Here is a 15,998-nt window from a genome sequence, read left to right on the forward strand (position 1 = left end):
AGAGAGTACATGCATCCTTTGCCAATTAGGAAAAGAAAGACAGAAAGAAAATGTTAAAAAACATTTTAAAAAATATTTTACTTTTTAATAAAATCAACTCCGGTGCCAGGAATCTCAGTAACCTCTAAGCAGAATAAACACAAATAAAATTATACCTATCCATGTTATGGTCAAACTGCTGAAAACAAAGATAAAAAGAAAAAATATTAAAAGAAATAAAAAGAAAAATGGCTTTTCTTTCTCTCTTTCTCTCACACACACATACCTACTCACTAAGAACAAAGCTGACTTCTGATCAGAAAAAACAGATCTCAGAATGATTGGGTGACACCTTCAAAGGACTGAATGAAAAAATAGAATTCTATATTCACAGAAAATGTCTTTCAGATAGAAAGAAGATATTTAAAATTTTTCAGACATAGAAAAATTGAGAAATTTGTTGACATCAGACTTGCACTAAAAGAAATGCTAGATGAAGTTCTTCATGTTGAAGAAAAATATTACCAGATGGAAATTCAGATCTATAGGATGGCATGGAACATACTGAAAATGTGGGCAAATATAAGACAAATATTTTAATCTCTTTTTAAGAAAAATTTAAGCAAGGAGGGGGCCAGCAGGTGGCATGGTGGTTAAGGCACTGGACTCTCCCACATGAGACATGGCTGACCACAAGTTGAGTCCTGGACCTGGAGGCTTGCTTTCTCCTCTCTCTCTCTCTCTCTCTTTCTCTCTCTCTCTCTCTCTGTCTTCTCTGGTCAAATTAAAATAAATGAATGAATAAATAAAATTAAATAAATAATTCATTAAAATAATTCAAGCAAGGAAATGTATGCTGGATTGGTGTGGTCAATGTGATATTACCACTCCCATTTGAATCTGCATTTCCTGGAATTCCTTTCCCTGAGTGGCTCTAGATTAGAGCTGGCAAGAACTTTCCCAAAATTTGGAAAGCAGAAACAAACCAGAAGTCATTAGTTTTGAAAGGCTATGGTGATCAGATGTGCTGATGGACAGCTTCATGGAGAAGTGTAAGCAGGTTTGACATGGTTCTCATTCTTCTTTTTTTTTTGTTCTATTAATCTTCCTTTGTTCCATTAATCTGCTGGTCCTGCTGACCAAAAATGACCCAAACCCAACTCCACATACTTTATAGTAGGTTCAGACAGCATTAAAGCTACTCTGTGAAGCCAGCAGGTGGCATAATGGTTCAGGCACTGGACTCCCATGTGGCCTACCAGGGTTAAAGTCCTGAACCTGATGACTTGAAAATTATACCAGGTGCATGTATATATGTGCCCAACGTCTCAGGAGGAGAATGGAAGAGAAGGAATTCTGGTGTGACCATACCCCTTGGAGGTTAATTTCTCACTTTCTCTCTCATTGTCTCTCACTGTTTCTCTATAGCAAGTGTGTGTACCCTATTGCAAAAAAACTTAAAAAAAGCAAAACTGCTCTAGTAAAGGCTACAAATAACTATGATATTTCTGATATGTGGTATTATTTTTAGTTTTCATACTAACTGACTTGCCTTTGTGGTATTAGATGACCCTGTTTTCCTTAAAATTATCTAGTCTACTTTTGGCTTTGTGAACAGGAAGATCTCCTGGTTTGACATCTCTCACTATTTTCCAGTCTCCTGATTTCATGTACTGTCCTACAAATGTGTGCTAAAATTCCATCGTAGATTCTCTGTTCTCACTCCTGTATACTCTCAGTGATCTCCTTAGTTAGTTCAACAAACAGATTAGAGCTGTTTGAGCCACAGGGTGTCCAGAGATGAAACACTGATCTTGCCTCCAGGGTACTCATATTCTACTGGGGGAATATTAAAAGAAGGTTGTGGGGACTAGCAGATGGTGTAATGATTACATCACTGGACTCCCATGTAGTCAACAACACTTTGAGTCCCAGACCCAGCAGCTTAAAACTCATCCGGGTGTGTGTGCATGTGCAGTCAAAATCCTGAGAGAAGGAATTACAGAGTGACCATCTCTTGGGGGATGATTTCTTGTTTTCTGTCTCTCCATCTCTGTCTGTCTGTCAAGTGCACATGGCCTATAGCCAAAAAAAAAAAAAAAAAAAAAAAAAAGAAGGTTGTGGACCAGCCATGTACCTTTATGGTTAAGGAAGGCCAGATTCCACATAACTGACAATGGCTTGAGTCCTGGCCCTGGCAGCTTAAAAAACACAACAGGCACGGGTGCATGTATGCCCCAAATCTCAACAGGATGGAGAAATAGAGGAAAAAGGACTGTGGCATAATCACACCCCATTGGGGGATACTTGGCTCTGTTCCTCTGTCTCAGTCTCTTTCTCTCTGGTGAGTGCCTATGCCTTCTGTCAATTTACAAAAGGATGTTTATAATATAGTAGAGTGAGTAATAGGAGAAGGTTAGATCATACAAGAGGTTTATATAATTGATAGGAGTTTCGAATGAATCTTGAAATTTAGTAAAGGAAAATAAGTCAAGTTTCATTCAATGAAGTGATGTGAGTAGATTTTCATTTTAAAAAGATCATCCTGAAAACGATATGGAGAAGAGATTAGAAGATGACAAGATTAGAGAGAAGGACTCTCTAAGAGGTTCCTGTGGCAAACCAACATGTTATGTTTAAGATCTGAGTTGGCAAAGGCAAAGAGATTGGGAAGAGAGAAGGATTAAATAGATATGCATAAGGAAAATTTGATGGGGTTTGGTTGTTATTTGGATCTAGAAGTAAAGGTGTAAGAAGACTGGCAGACATAAAATTAGTCATTTGGCTAACAGAGTAAAATGGATTACTATTGACTGGGACAGAAACATCAGAGGAGAAATAGGCGTTGAGGAAGAAAGCATGATTTCAGTTTTAAGTGTAGAATATCTGTTAGGCCTATAGATTAGGATTATGCAATTTAGATACCATTACTATTTTTGAACCACATAAATTTTATTCTAGCATTCTTGGACTCAACCCACTCGATACCAGTAGCACCCTACTCCCAGTAATTGAAAATGTCTCCAGAATTGCAAACATTTCCCAGGGGACTAGATTGCTCTGCATTGAGAATCACTGAGTTAGGTGGGAGTTCTTTGGTTTCAAGGGTCACACATCTGTAATGGTAATTATATATTTGCAACTCAGTCTACTCTCTCTCCTGAGCTCTAGACTCATGTAATAAAAAGCTTACCAAACATTTCCAGATTGGCTGGACAGGATGAGGGGCCAATTCAGTTCAGGGTGCTGTTGACATTTCATTCACACAGATTCTATTCAGAATCTCATTCAAGGTACCTATTTTTTAAAATGCATATGGGGTAAACTCTTGTCAAAGTATTTTATGTATAGAAAAGTTTCAAGAAAAAGAGAAAAATGAGAATGAAAAACTGTGATTTCACTTTTACTTGGGGGCTTTCTTTTTCCCTGAGAGTAACAACTCCTTATTAGCTAAATAGGCACATCTTTTTAGACCTTAGGGAAATCAGTGAATTCAGAACTAGACTGCTCAGTTATCTGCCATTGGTCAGATAATAGGTTGTCCTAAATACATGGATTTAAATGTGTCAAGGAGAATTCATTCTCTCTATGTGAGACTAGAGCTATTTTTTTTACTTCATTTTATTATTTTCCCCAATAATAAAATGAATATATGAGGGGCGATCATCGAAAAGTTCATGAACAATGCGTATTTTGATAAAACTATGCATGAATTAAAAAAAAATTTGTACCAAAATAAACTTGTACTTTAATCCAATTTTTACACAAACATTTTTGAGCTACTTTTGTATGTTTATAGCAGAACTATTTTAAAGCATGAAAATGATACATAAAAATGCACTATTATTTATAAACTGGTTTCTCAAATGTAATTTATATTTTTATATACTTTTTAAAGGTTAGAATCACGTTGTAGATTTATTTTTGTTTCCTAGCCTTTTAAATATTATATTATGAAGATATACAATCATAATATCTTCATAACATTGTAACTATAATTTAGCAAGCTATTCCTATTGAACAATTAGTTTTTGATGTTTCAGTATGATAAATAATGCTGCACAAAATATCCTCATACGTGGGACCAGCAGTTGGCGTAATGGCTATGTTGCTAGACTCCCACATAGTCGACCGCAGTTCATGTCCCAGACCTGGTGGCTTAAACTCATGCTGGGCGTGTGTGCGTGTGTCTGTGCCCAAGATCCCGAGAGGAGAATGGAGGAGAAGGGATTGCAGTGTGGCCATTCCCTCTGGGGAGGGGGGAGTGATTTCTTGCTTTCTGCCTCTCTGTCTCTGTCTTTCTAGCGGGGAGGGGGGAGTGATTTCTTGCTTTCTGCCTCTCTGTCTCTGTCTTTCTAGCGAGCGCATAAGCCCTCTAAAAAAGATTTCTACCTCCCCAAAAAAAAAAAAAAAAAAAAACAAACCAAAAATCCTCATATAAAATCTTTGATAACATCTCTGTTCATTTCTTTAAACTAGAGCCTTAGAGGGGTATAAAATACTTCTTGGTTCCTCATATATGTTGTCACTTTGCATTCCAACCTCACTTTACACACCCACTAGTAATACGTAGGATGATCCTCTTACACCATTCTCATCATTTTATCAATACTTTTTTTTTAACTATAGCTTGTCTGATGTGCATAAATATATATATGTGTGTGTGTGTGTGTGTGTGTGTGTGTGTGTGTGTGTGTATTTCACCTTAATCTGGGAGTAAGATTTGTGCTACTAGGTATTTTCTAAGACTTGGTGCAACACCTACTGTCACAGTGAGAAAAGAAAAGCACTCAGGCTGATCTGCTGCTCAGGGAAGCCCAGGCTGGGTCACTGTGAAGTGAATTCGCATCTCCCTCCTTCTACCCTTATATTCAGTTGCCTCTTACAACCTCCCTGCCTTAAGGACACTCACATCCATTATGTCTTTTCTCCCATCAAATTTTGCTCTCAAGACATGTTTAAAAGATGCTGGGTAAGGTTAAAATCCTTAGACATTGATGGGCATTTAAATTTGTGCTTTGTTTGCTTTACTTACAAATATGACATGTTTTTTTTTTCTACCACATTGGACACTGCAAGTCTTTGAGGGTAAGAGAAGACCCCTGGCCACTTCACAAGCTTGTCCTGAGAGAGTGAGACCAAGGCCTGTGTGTTTTCTAGTTCTGAAATTTGAACCTTAAAACAAAGGGAGTGAGGAAATAAGCTTGCCTGGGGTGTCAGGCAAACCTGTATCTGAGCGTTGCAAGATCCTTTGGTTGATTTGTTTCTTGGGTCTGCAATTATGGATCCTTTTCCACCTTCTCTCCCTTCTTTCCTTCCTTTTTCAAGTTACAGAAACAACACATGCTGATTTGAACCTCCATTTGTTAGAAGAAGCATGTGTTATTTTTGTAATTGGAAATAAAGACAGGACCACCCCTGTACCACGGTACTTAATCACTATGCAGAGGAAGCTAAATCCCACGTGGCTGACAGAGGTTTAATTTCCAGCCCTGGTAGCATAAAAATGATGGATCCTGATGGGATGGAGAATTGGAGGAAAAGGGATCGTGGTGTGACCGCGCCCCTTTGAGGGTTACACTCTCTCCCATCAAATTTTGCTCCCAAGACATGTTTAAAAGATGGTGAGCAAGGCTAAATTTCTCTGTGTCATGGGCATGCAAATGTCCTTTAACATAATAGAACATTAAATTAATTTAACCAAAGGACATCAAAGTTTTTCTCTTACTACATTATCACCACCCTGAGGTCACTACACTAACAAACTGGTCTGAGACACTCCACACTTTTCCTCCTACTTATGCGACATGTAGCAACATAAACACGTGGAAGGATGGAGCACTTCATTTCCTTTTACTATTGCACCTGTTCTCATTGTTATGCCTACAATCGCTATTACTGTAACTCTGTAGTAACTTAACAGTACATACTGTACGCCTCAAGCCAAAACACATAGACTAACTTCTCTCCCTCCACATTTTTTCCTTTTCTTTTCTTGTGTTGTTTTTTTCTTGTTTTCTTTTCTTTTTCTTTTTTTGCTATAGAGCACCTGTACTTACTAAAGAAAGGCAGATATATAGAGAGAAAATGAGAAATCACCCCTTAGGGAGGATGACCACACTGCAATCCCTTCTCTGATCTTCTCCTGGGATTTTAGGCACACACGCACTCGTGACCAGTGTGTTTTTCAAGCCGCTGGATCTGAGACTTGAACTGTGCTGTTGGCCATGTGGGATCCTGCACCTTAACCACCATGCCACTTGTTGGCCTCATCCCTCATACCTTTTAAAAATAAGGAATCCTGGGGCCAGCAGATGGCAGAATGGTTAAGGGGTTGGACTCCCAAGTAGCTGATCACGATTTGAAAATCCCAGACCTAGTGGCTTGAAAATCAAGCCAGGAGCGTTTGTGTGCATGCCCAAAATCCCAAGAAGAGAATGGACAAGGGACTATGGTGTGGCCATCCCTCCTCAAGTGGGGGAGGTGGTGGTGACTTCTCACTTTCTCTCTCTCTGCCTCTCTCTCTCTTTTTCCAGTGAGCACAGTACCCTATAGCAAAAATATCTCTCTCAAAAAAAAAAAAATGCGGAACCCCTAGGGTTGGCCTAGTGGCCTTTTGGTTAGGGTAGCTGGATTCTCATGGGCAACTGTACTTTGAGTCCTGGACCCAGTGGCTTGAGAAACATGATGGTGCACGTGCATGTGTGCATGTGGATATCTGTGTGTGTGTGCCCTACATCCCAAAAGGATGGAGAGAAAAGATTGTGGTGTCACCATTCCCTAGGGGGGTGTTTTCTTCTGTCCCTGTCTCTGTCTTTCTGGTGAAGACTTGTGTGCTCTATCAAAAGAAAAAGAAAAAGAAAAAGAAAAAGGAAAATAAAAAAAGAAAAAGAAAAAGAAAAAGAAAGACAAGACAACCTTTAATTGACTAAAGTAATAATTGTGCATGATACAAAGTTAAACATTACAAAATACAAGAGTATTTGGTGAAATATTTGTTTGCCTCTCACCCCAGTCTCCAGAGGCAACTGAACTGTAGTGACAATAGACATTAAGAAGGATATTTCCTCTCTTTGTAGAATTAGAAAGTAGAGCCCGGAGCTAAAGGGAAAAAGGCACAATGACTGTACATTCTAAAGCATCCTGCCAACATCCATTTGGGACTGGACCTTCTCCAGAGTATTCTAGAGCTAGCCGAACTGCCTAACTACCACAGAGGATGCCTTATTCCTTAGTAAATACGGAGGAGGGCAAGGGAAGTGAGGGAGGAAATGAGAGTATCACCGTTCTTGTGGGCCTAAACAGGGAAAAGGCAGCTTCTTCATACACACTGCCCTTCCTATCTGAAGGCCAAATGAAGAGGGAAGTTTCCTTGGAAAGCACAAGGATGGCAGCCTGCAGTGGCAGAGCCATTTCCCTGTGAGGGCAGGAGGCTAGGGCACTAGAGATTCCTGTCGACCAGGAGTACTCTGCTGTTTGCAGCCAAGCTAGGGCCAGCCCAGAGGGCAACCACAGCAGTGAAGGGTGTGAGCCATGCAGGGGAAGAAGATGAGAGCTGGGTTCTCCTCTGGGGAAACAGTGTGGCACAGAGGGGCTTTGGGAAAACCCAGGTTATAGCACTCTAGAGCCCCTTTTTGGACAGTGGCCACACAAGGAGCAGCGATGACCACAATTTGGCTAGAAACAGTGACAAGCAATGGGGAGAGGATTCTAACTGTGCCCAGATGAATAGAGTCTCTTACTCTTTGCCCCAGATATCCTCCCTATACCCAACAGGAGAAGCTTGGGAGAATAGCTCTCAAGGGGAATACCTTATAGGGTGAAGTTTGGAAATTGTAGGGTGTTTGGGGGGTTGTCATGGTGACAGGGAGTTGTCCCTAGCACTTAATGGTCAGGAACCAAGGCTGTTAGACATCTGCTAGGATACAAGTGGTCCCTTGCTACAAATCAGGCAGCACACAATTATTCAGTGTTCTGACATCTCCGAAGTCTGGTTTCCTTTGGGTTGCAACCCTATGTTAGCTTTGGATCTTCTTTGTCTTTTAATTTTCACATATAATTAACAACTTGATCATTATTTTTCTCCAGTGGCTCTTGAATTTAACCTTCTCTTCGTAATAGTTCAGACCCTAGACATTTCACATGTACATATAGGTTATTTATGCCCTCTAAGCATAGGTTTTTCATTTGTAAAATAGAAATAAGTCACTGATGCTTCATCAACCCTCAATAAAAGTTCTCTAGGGACCAATATGGAATACAGAATTTGCAGCTAGTACGAAGCCAACTTCCTGTCTCCTTCCTTTGCAGACCTGGAAGGGATTCTATTGTAACACCAGCTGGTATACTGCAACCCAATTCTGGTACTAACAACATGGAGTTAGCACAGATCCTACAAATTAAAGGGCATGATCTACAGCAAGACTGCCCTCACATTAAAACCAACCAACTTCAAATCCAAGGGGGTTTCCCTGACCTTCTCTCAGATTCAGCAATTCACTAGAATGTCTCACAGAACTCAGGAAAGTGTTGTACTTGCAAGTAGAATTTTATTATAAAGGATGCAGCTCAGAAACAGACAAATAAAGAGATATATGGGGTGATGTCTGGGAGGGCATCAAAGGTAGAAATTCCATGTCCTTTCCCCTTCAGATCAGGTTATACCATCTTTCTGGCTTATCAGTGTGCTCATCAGTCAGGAAGACTCACTGAGCATTGGTGTCCAGATTTTTTGATTGAAGGTTTGACCATGTGATTGAGCTCAATCTCTAAAGCCCCTCCCCTCCCAGAAGGTCAAGAAATTGGACTGATATCATAATAGCTGAATGCCCCAGTCCTCTAATTATATGATTGGTCTTTCTGGCATGACCAGCCTCTATCATAAAGCTATGTAGGGGATGACCATGAGTCACATCATGAGACACGAAGGTCATGAATAACAAAGACACCGCTATCTGTGCCAGACTAGACAAGGTCCTTATTAAATGACAGGCTCCAAAGCAGTTTAAAGTCTGACCAACAGAGCAAACTCAAGACTTCTAAATACAAGGTATCTTCAAAAAGTTCATGGAAATTTTGTATTATTTTAAAAAGATTATGCATGAATTTAAAATTTTTGCACCAAAATAAACTCATACTTCAGTTTCATTTTCTACTCTACAAACTTTTTGAAGGCCCCTCATATACTGCAGGCTAAATAGATCCTAAGTTCCATAACCATCTTTTTTATTACTCTCCCCCCAGTGAATAGCATAGTACCTGGCATACAGTGGGTGGTCAATAATAACAAATTCCTTAAATTCAATCATATGTCGTGGAGGACACTTTTCCCTAGTTACTTTGAGTGCCAATTTGTATTTTACTTCCTATATCCAGTTTGTAAGTTCTGAAGGCCCTTGCATATTCTGACTAAAGTCTAAATGCTTATAAATAAAATAAATTCTTCTTTATGAATAATCACATTCCATAGTACCCAAAGCATGATTACTTAAAAAAAAAGATAGTAGTTTAAAAGAAAACAGACATCACACATAATTTGGTTATAACAAATACGTCACAGTGGCAATTTTATTTACTTATTTATTTTTGAAATTTGCTATAGGGTGCTTTCACTCACCAGCATGAAACAGAGAAAGAGAGAGAGAGAGAGAGAGAGAGAGAGAGAGAGGAGAAGCACCCTCTAGGATGGCCATGCTACAATCCCTTCTGTTCTTCTCTTGGAATTTTGGGAACCATGCACACACACACATACCAACATGCACGCACACACATATGCCAACATATTTCTCAAGACACAGGTCCAGACATGAGCCACACAGTCAGCCGTGGGAATCTAAATGCCGTAACTACCACATGGCTTCACAATGACACTTTTAGATAATCATTCACAATTAAATTTTAGGGTCTTTTGTATAATTGAGAAAAGGTTATAAAGGGTTAGAGTGTATGGAGAATCTGTAGTTCAGATAAAAGATCAAGAGTCATCTGCATTTTCAGAGGTAGATTTACATATCGATATACTTGCTAACATTTCTACAACTCCAGTGATGATTAGGGTATTTGGTATAAAGTTATATTACATGATAAGGAACTACACTCTTCTCCACCTTTTTGCCTTCTACTCTTAACTATGAATATACATATGAATATACATGAGTATTTATTATAAGCACTTGTCACTGAGAAAAAGATTACTCCATAGCATACTGCCACATCCCTGCCTATTTTGTCTTTGACATGTATTCTGATTCTGTTTTACCTAAAACTAACTACTTCCTATTTCTTCTATAGCCTCTATTTACCACATTGTCTTTTTTTTTTTTTTTTTTTTTGAGAAGTTTTCGCTATAGGGCACGTGCGTTCGCCAGACAGACAGAGAGAGACACAGAGACAGAAAGTGAGAAATCACCTCCCAGGGGGGATGGCCATGCCGCAATCCCTTCTCCTCCATTCTCCTCTCGGGATCTTGGGCACGCACGCACACGTGCCTGGCGTGAGTTTTAAGCCACCAGGTCCGGGACACGAACCGCGGTCGACTACGTGGGAGTCCAGCGACATAGCCATTACGCTAACTGCTGGTTCCCCACATTGTCTTTTGAAAATTACTACTAATTAGTATTAGTCATCTTTCGTGTCAAGCATTGTGTCTGACACTTGAGTCCTTAGTCTTAAGAGGTAATGAAAAAAAAATCTAGTTAGTAACAAAAATGGACAGAAAGTGACAGATAATTTAAGTAGAAAAGGAACTAGGGGCTGGCAGATGGCATGCTGGTTAAGGGCACTGTACTCCCACATGGCTGACTGCAGTTCAAGTCCTGAAACTGGCAGCTTGCTTTCTCACTTTCCATCTCTCTCTCTCTATCTCTTTCCTTCTCTAGTCAAATTAAATAAATAAAGTTAAATAAAATAATTCTTAAAAAAGAAAAGAAACTAATAGCCACCTTGTACCCAATAGGAAGATTGCTGTCACTCAATCAATAAACAAATAACAAGTGTTCTTGAGGATATGAAAAATCAGTACCCTTGTATACTGATAAAGATAATGCAAAATGGTGCAGCTACTATGGAAAACAGTATGGCAGGTTCATCAAAAAATTAAAAACAAACTTACCACATGATCTAACAATTTTGCTTCCAGATATGTACCCAAGAGAATTAAAAGCAGGCCCTAGAAGAGAGATTTGTACACCCATGTTTGTAGCAGCATTATTCACAATAGCCAAAAGGTGGAAGCAACTCAAGTGTTCATTGACAGATGAGTGGATGAAGAAATTGAAGTGTATATTGGGACCAGCAGTTAGTGTAATGGCTATGTCGCTGGACTCCCACGTAGTCAACCGCGGTTCGAGTCCTGGACCTGGTGGCTTAAACTCATGCCGGGCGCGTGTGGGTGCGTGCCCACCCAAGATCCCGAGAGGAGAATGGAGGAGAAGGGATTGTGGCATGGCCATCCCCCCTGGGGGGTGATTTCCTGCTTTCTGGCTCTCTGTCTGTCTCTGGCTGGCTGGCGAGCACACGGGGCCTATAGCAAAAACCTCTTCAAAAAAAGAAAAAAAAAAGAAGTTGAAGTGTATGCATACTTACAATAGAATAATAATCAGCCTTAAGAAGAAAAAAGTTCTGACATATGCTACAACACGAATGAACCTCGTAAAATTATCCTAAGTGAGATAAGTCAGTCTTAAAGGAAAAATACTGTAAGATTCAACTCATATGGTAATTAATTGTATATGTCCATTTGAGCCATAGGTCACCCAAATGTTAATATTTGGTAAAATGTTATTCAACATGTATCTATGAGTGTGCTTTTGGCTGAGATTAATATTTGAATCATTAGGGTGAGTAAAATAAGTTGCCTTCCCCTTGACAGTTCAGCTGAAGGCCTGCCTACACAGAACAGAAAGACTGACCTTCCTTCCCTTGGGTAAGAAGACACTTTCAGTCTTGACTGATTGAGCTGGGAGATCACTCTTACTTCCAGACTTGAACTGAAACGTTGTTTTTTCTTGGATCTAGCATTTACCAGTTTTTAGTTTAGAATTGGCATCATCAGCTCTTCTTGGTCTCAGCTTGTCAACTGCAGATCTTCGGGCTTCCCAGCCTCAATACTTGTGTGACCCAATTCTTCGTATTCTGTCTCTGTCTCTCTCTTTCTGAAAGCCCATTCTATTGATTCTTTTTCACTGGAGAACTCTGACTAGTAGATATGAAGTGCCTAGAATAGTCCTATTTGTAGAGACAAGCTGTAGAAATACCTCAAATCCTGACAGAACTGGAGGAGGATTGTGCATGAGGATTGTAGCATAAGGAGAAGGATTGTGGGCCCATTTGGTATGCTGCTCCTTCTGTCTCTCCCTCTGCTAAGTGCATGTGTCTTCTGTGGGACACAGCTGCCGGGTGGGGGGTTATCTTCTCTCTCCCTATTTAGGTATGATTGGAAATGACAATACCAATCTGAGTCTTCATTCTTCATATAAAGTCTGATTTTTCTCTGACAGGTTTTTTTTTTTTTTTTCTGACCTCAGTTTATGGAAATTTCACAATCGATTTCCTTGGACAGAGCCCTTTTTATCTGGAGACTTGTTTTCTTCATTTCCGGGAAATTTTCTTGAATTTTGAGGATGCAATTTTTTCCTTCCCTGTTTAAGCCACTCTCTCCTTTAGAAATTCCTGAACTCTGAAATTTGTAGGTTAGACTTGCTGGACTGATCCTCTCATTTTAAAATCTTTTCCTTTCCTTTCCTTAGTCCCCTAGGGGGACTTATTTAAGTTTATCTTCTAACCTTTCTATTGAGTTCATCTTATTTCTGTTATCGTCTTTAGTCTTTAAAAATAACTAATGATAATTTTTTCTCTCACTTTTATTTCATTAATTTAAAAAATATTTTTATTATACCTTCTTTCAACTCCCTTTGTATGTATTCCAGTTTTTTTTTTTAATCATTCTTAAGTAGAAAAATTAACCCCCTAATTTTTAGCCTCTGAGCTTGATGTGGTTTGACCAGCACATGATGGTGTGGAGAGCAGTCATTCAGAGCAGGTCCTGGCATACAGGATTTAGATAACATTTTCACTATTGTTCAAGTGTTTTCTAATTCAATTCTCTTTTTCTTTGGACCATGATTATGTAGAAACATTTTTTTTTTTGTCATAAAAGTGATATCACCCTCAACTGTATTGAGAATAGAAATTGTATTCTCTGATCTTTGCTGTTGAAACTTGCTTTAGGACTTAATGTAAACCACTCTTTAATGTTATGTGTTCTTGCAAATAATGCACACATCTCACTGATGCTTTTTTAAAATGTCCATTTAATAAGGTTTCTTAATCATGCTGTTTAAATATCCAGTATATTTTGAGTCCATTTTATATTAAAATTATTGGTTCTTTATAACAAGCAGATACTGTGTATTTTGGCCTCAAACCCATCTGATTCCCAATGCTGTCATGTGCTTTCAGCTACACCTGCTTTTCCATCTTCTAGATTGGACTTGCCTTCTTCCCAGCCTTACACTCTGCAAGAACCATCTGAAACATTACCTTCTCTATGAAGCTTCACAAATCTCCCCTAGGTGTAGTGCTCTATGTCAGAGTACCTCGAGCCTCAATCTCCTTACTGTACTGTAATTATTTATTTGTATGTTTGTCTTCTATACTTGACCTGAGTCTACTGCTCATAGTACCTAGCAGGATACTGTTTATACAATGGTTGCTCAATAAGTGTATTTGAATGCTCTAACCTGTACTAATCTCCCCACTGGTGTAACCTTCAAGAGCTCTTAGTGCTTCTATCAATCATTTTGCTACATTGAATGACATTATTCTTTCATTCTTTCAGGTATGTGCTAAGTTCTGATAAGATTAAATGGAGGCGCCTCAGTTTACTTATTTCTAAAATAGAGGATAGTAATAATAGTAACTCAGTCAAAGCATTGTTGTGTGAAAAATGATAATTCCCTAAAACGTTTAACATAATGTTTGGCACATGCTATGTGCTCAAAGTGGGAAAACCATTTGATAAATTTAGATCCTACTTTCACGTCATTTACTCCTAGTGGTCTTATAGGGTTGCTGTGAGCATTAAATGAGAAGATAAATGTGAAAGCATGTTGTAATACATTATGCAACTATATGTTACCTTAATATTCACTCTCTACCCAACTAGATTAGAAGCCTGTTTTTGCCATCATTGCTCAGGTCCAAGTACTTCAGCAAAATGCACAAAACCTTCCTTTTCCATCCAACCCAATTTCTCTTTTACAGCCTCCTATCACTTCCTTCTTAGCACCTATCACAGGGTTAGCATTTGACAGATACTTAATATGTGTGAGAGGACTTCATGAAATTGGTGGATAAATGAGATTCAAGTATGAATTTAATTTGGTAAAAAATTTTTGAAATCCATGCATAGATTTTTTTTTTAATAATATATATTTTCTATGACCTCTTTGAAGACCCCTCGTATTTTAAGGCAGCAATAAGTCTAGAATTAGCAGGCTTTTAGCTCAAAGTGCGACTTTCCACATTCTTTTTGTTTGATGTTTGTTTTATATAACTTAATTCAAAGTTTTTGCTTGGTCAATTCAATCCTGACATTTTGGGGATACAGTATAATTATATTAGGCTTAGTTTGCTTTGTGGTAGGATTGTTTCTGCTTTTGGAATGCATGAAAAGGAGGCAGCCTTACCCAGTGTCCTACTTTTTTCTCTTACTAAAGACGTAAATTATGTTTATATAATTCTTCTTAAAAAAAAGAAAAGTTAGAAGGCCATTGTTTTGGAATAGGCTCCTTCTCTAGGCCCCAACAGACCAGACCAAAATGGAGTCACTCAGGTTATAATGTCACATCAAATTGAAACTTCAAACTGATTCATAGAGTCCCCAAACAGACCAGTTTTCCCTCCCAAACAGGAGATTCGACGTTACCTAAGTTAGTGCTCAGTTTATAAAGACTAAAGCTTATGCACACTCTGTGGTTTTCTTAGGAATATGCGACTGAAATAGTTTTAGATGCTACCTAAATTCTTTGGACTTCGTGTTTCATGAACATCCTTATTGCTCAAATACATTCATTCCTCCACCTTCCAGGTTCACTGTCTCCACTTTCTTAAAGTGATTCTAGGTGATCATGAGGTCATCCCATTTCCCTTATTATAAAACTTAGCCAATCACTGCTATACAGACTTCTTGCTGCTTCCTACTTTTGGCATTAAAATCATCCTGAAATTAATTTCACATTACTTGGGGCAACCTGGACTTTGTTACCTTCAGGGTCTCCTCCTAACTCTGGCCCAGATAATATCTTTAGCTTTGTTTTGCCTCAGGTTTTCTTTTTCTCCCCCCGCCTTTTTTTTGGTCACACTTTGTACTACAGCATCACTGAAAACGTGTTTGATTCGGATCTTTTCTGATATTTTGGCAATTTCTATGTCACTAAGATGTGAATTTTCCATTTATACTTTAGGAAGTGGTAATGAAACAGGTAGAAACAAAACAATGGCAACAAAACGACAAAGACTTTCAAGTACTGCACGGAAACACTACTACGGTTACAGTGAATAGAAGTGAAGTTCGTATTATCTGGTGGATATTTTCTCAATTTCCGAAAGGATTTGCAGCGCGTTACAGGAAAAACGCGCTCTAAGAAGCCTGTGCCCTTAACGAAGAAACAGACTTAGGGCAAGTGTGTGCAGAGTCCCGCTCACTCACAAACGCTCCTAAATGCTGAGCATTTCCTAACTCCTGAGTTTGTGGAACTGCAAGGGAATGACCGGGGACAGCCTGTGAATCCAGGCGAAGGATCGGTCGCAGGGAGGCCAGGCGGCCGCCTAAGACAAGCGCCAGCCCCTACTGGGCGGGAGCACCGGAGCGGCTCGGCCGGGCCAGAACCCCGCACCGCCCGGCGGCCGGGGCTGGCTCCCTAGGCTTGCGCTCCGCAGGCACCCGGCGCACCCGCGGGCCGGGCCGACCGAGAGGGCTAAGCGGGGCCCGGCGGGGGGAGGGGGTTTCGGGGGGCCCC

Source organism: Tupaia chinensis, unplaced genomic scaffold (assembly GCF_000334495.1).
Source record: "Tupaia chinensis unplaced genomic scaffold, TupChi_1.0 Scaffold000458_2, whole genome shotgun sequence".
Lineage (NCBI taxonomy): Eukaryota > Metazoa > Chordata > Mammalia > Scandentia > Tupaiidae > Tupaia > Tupaia belangeri.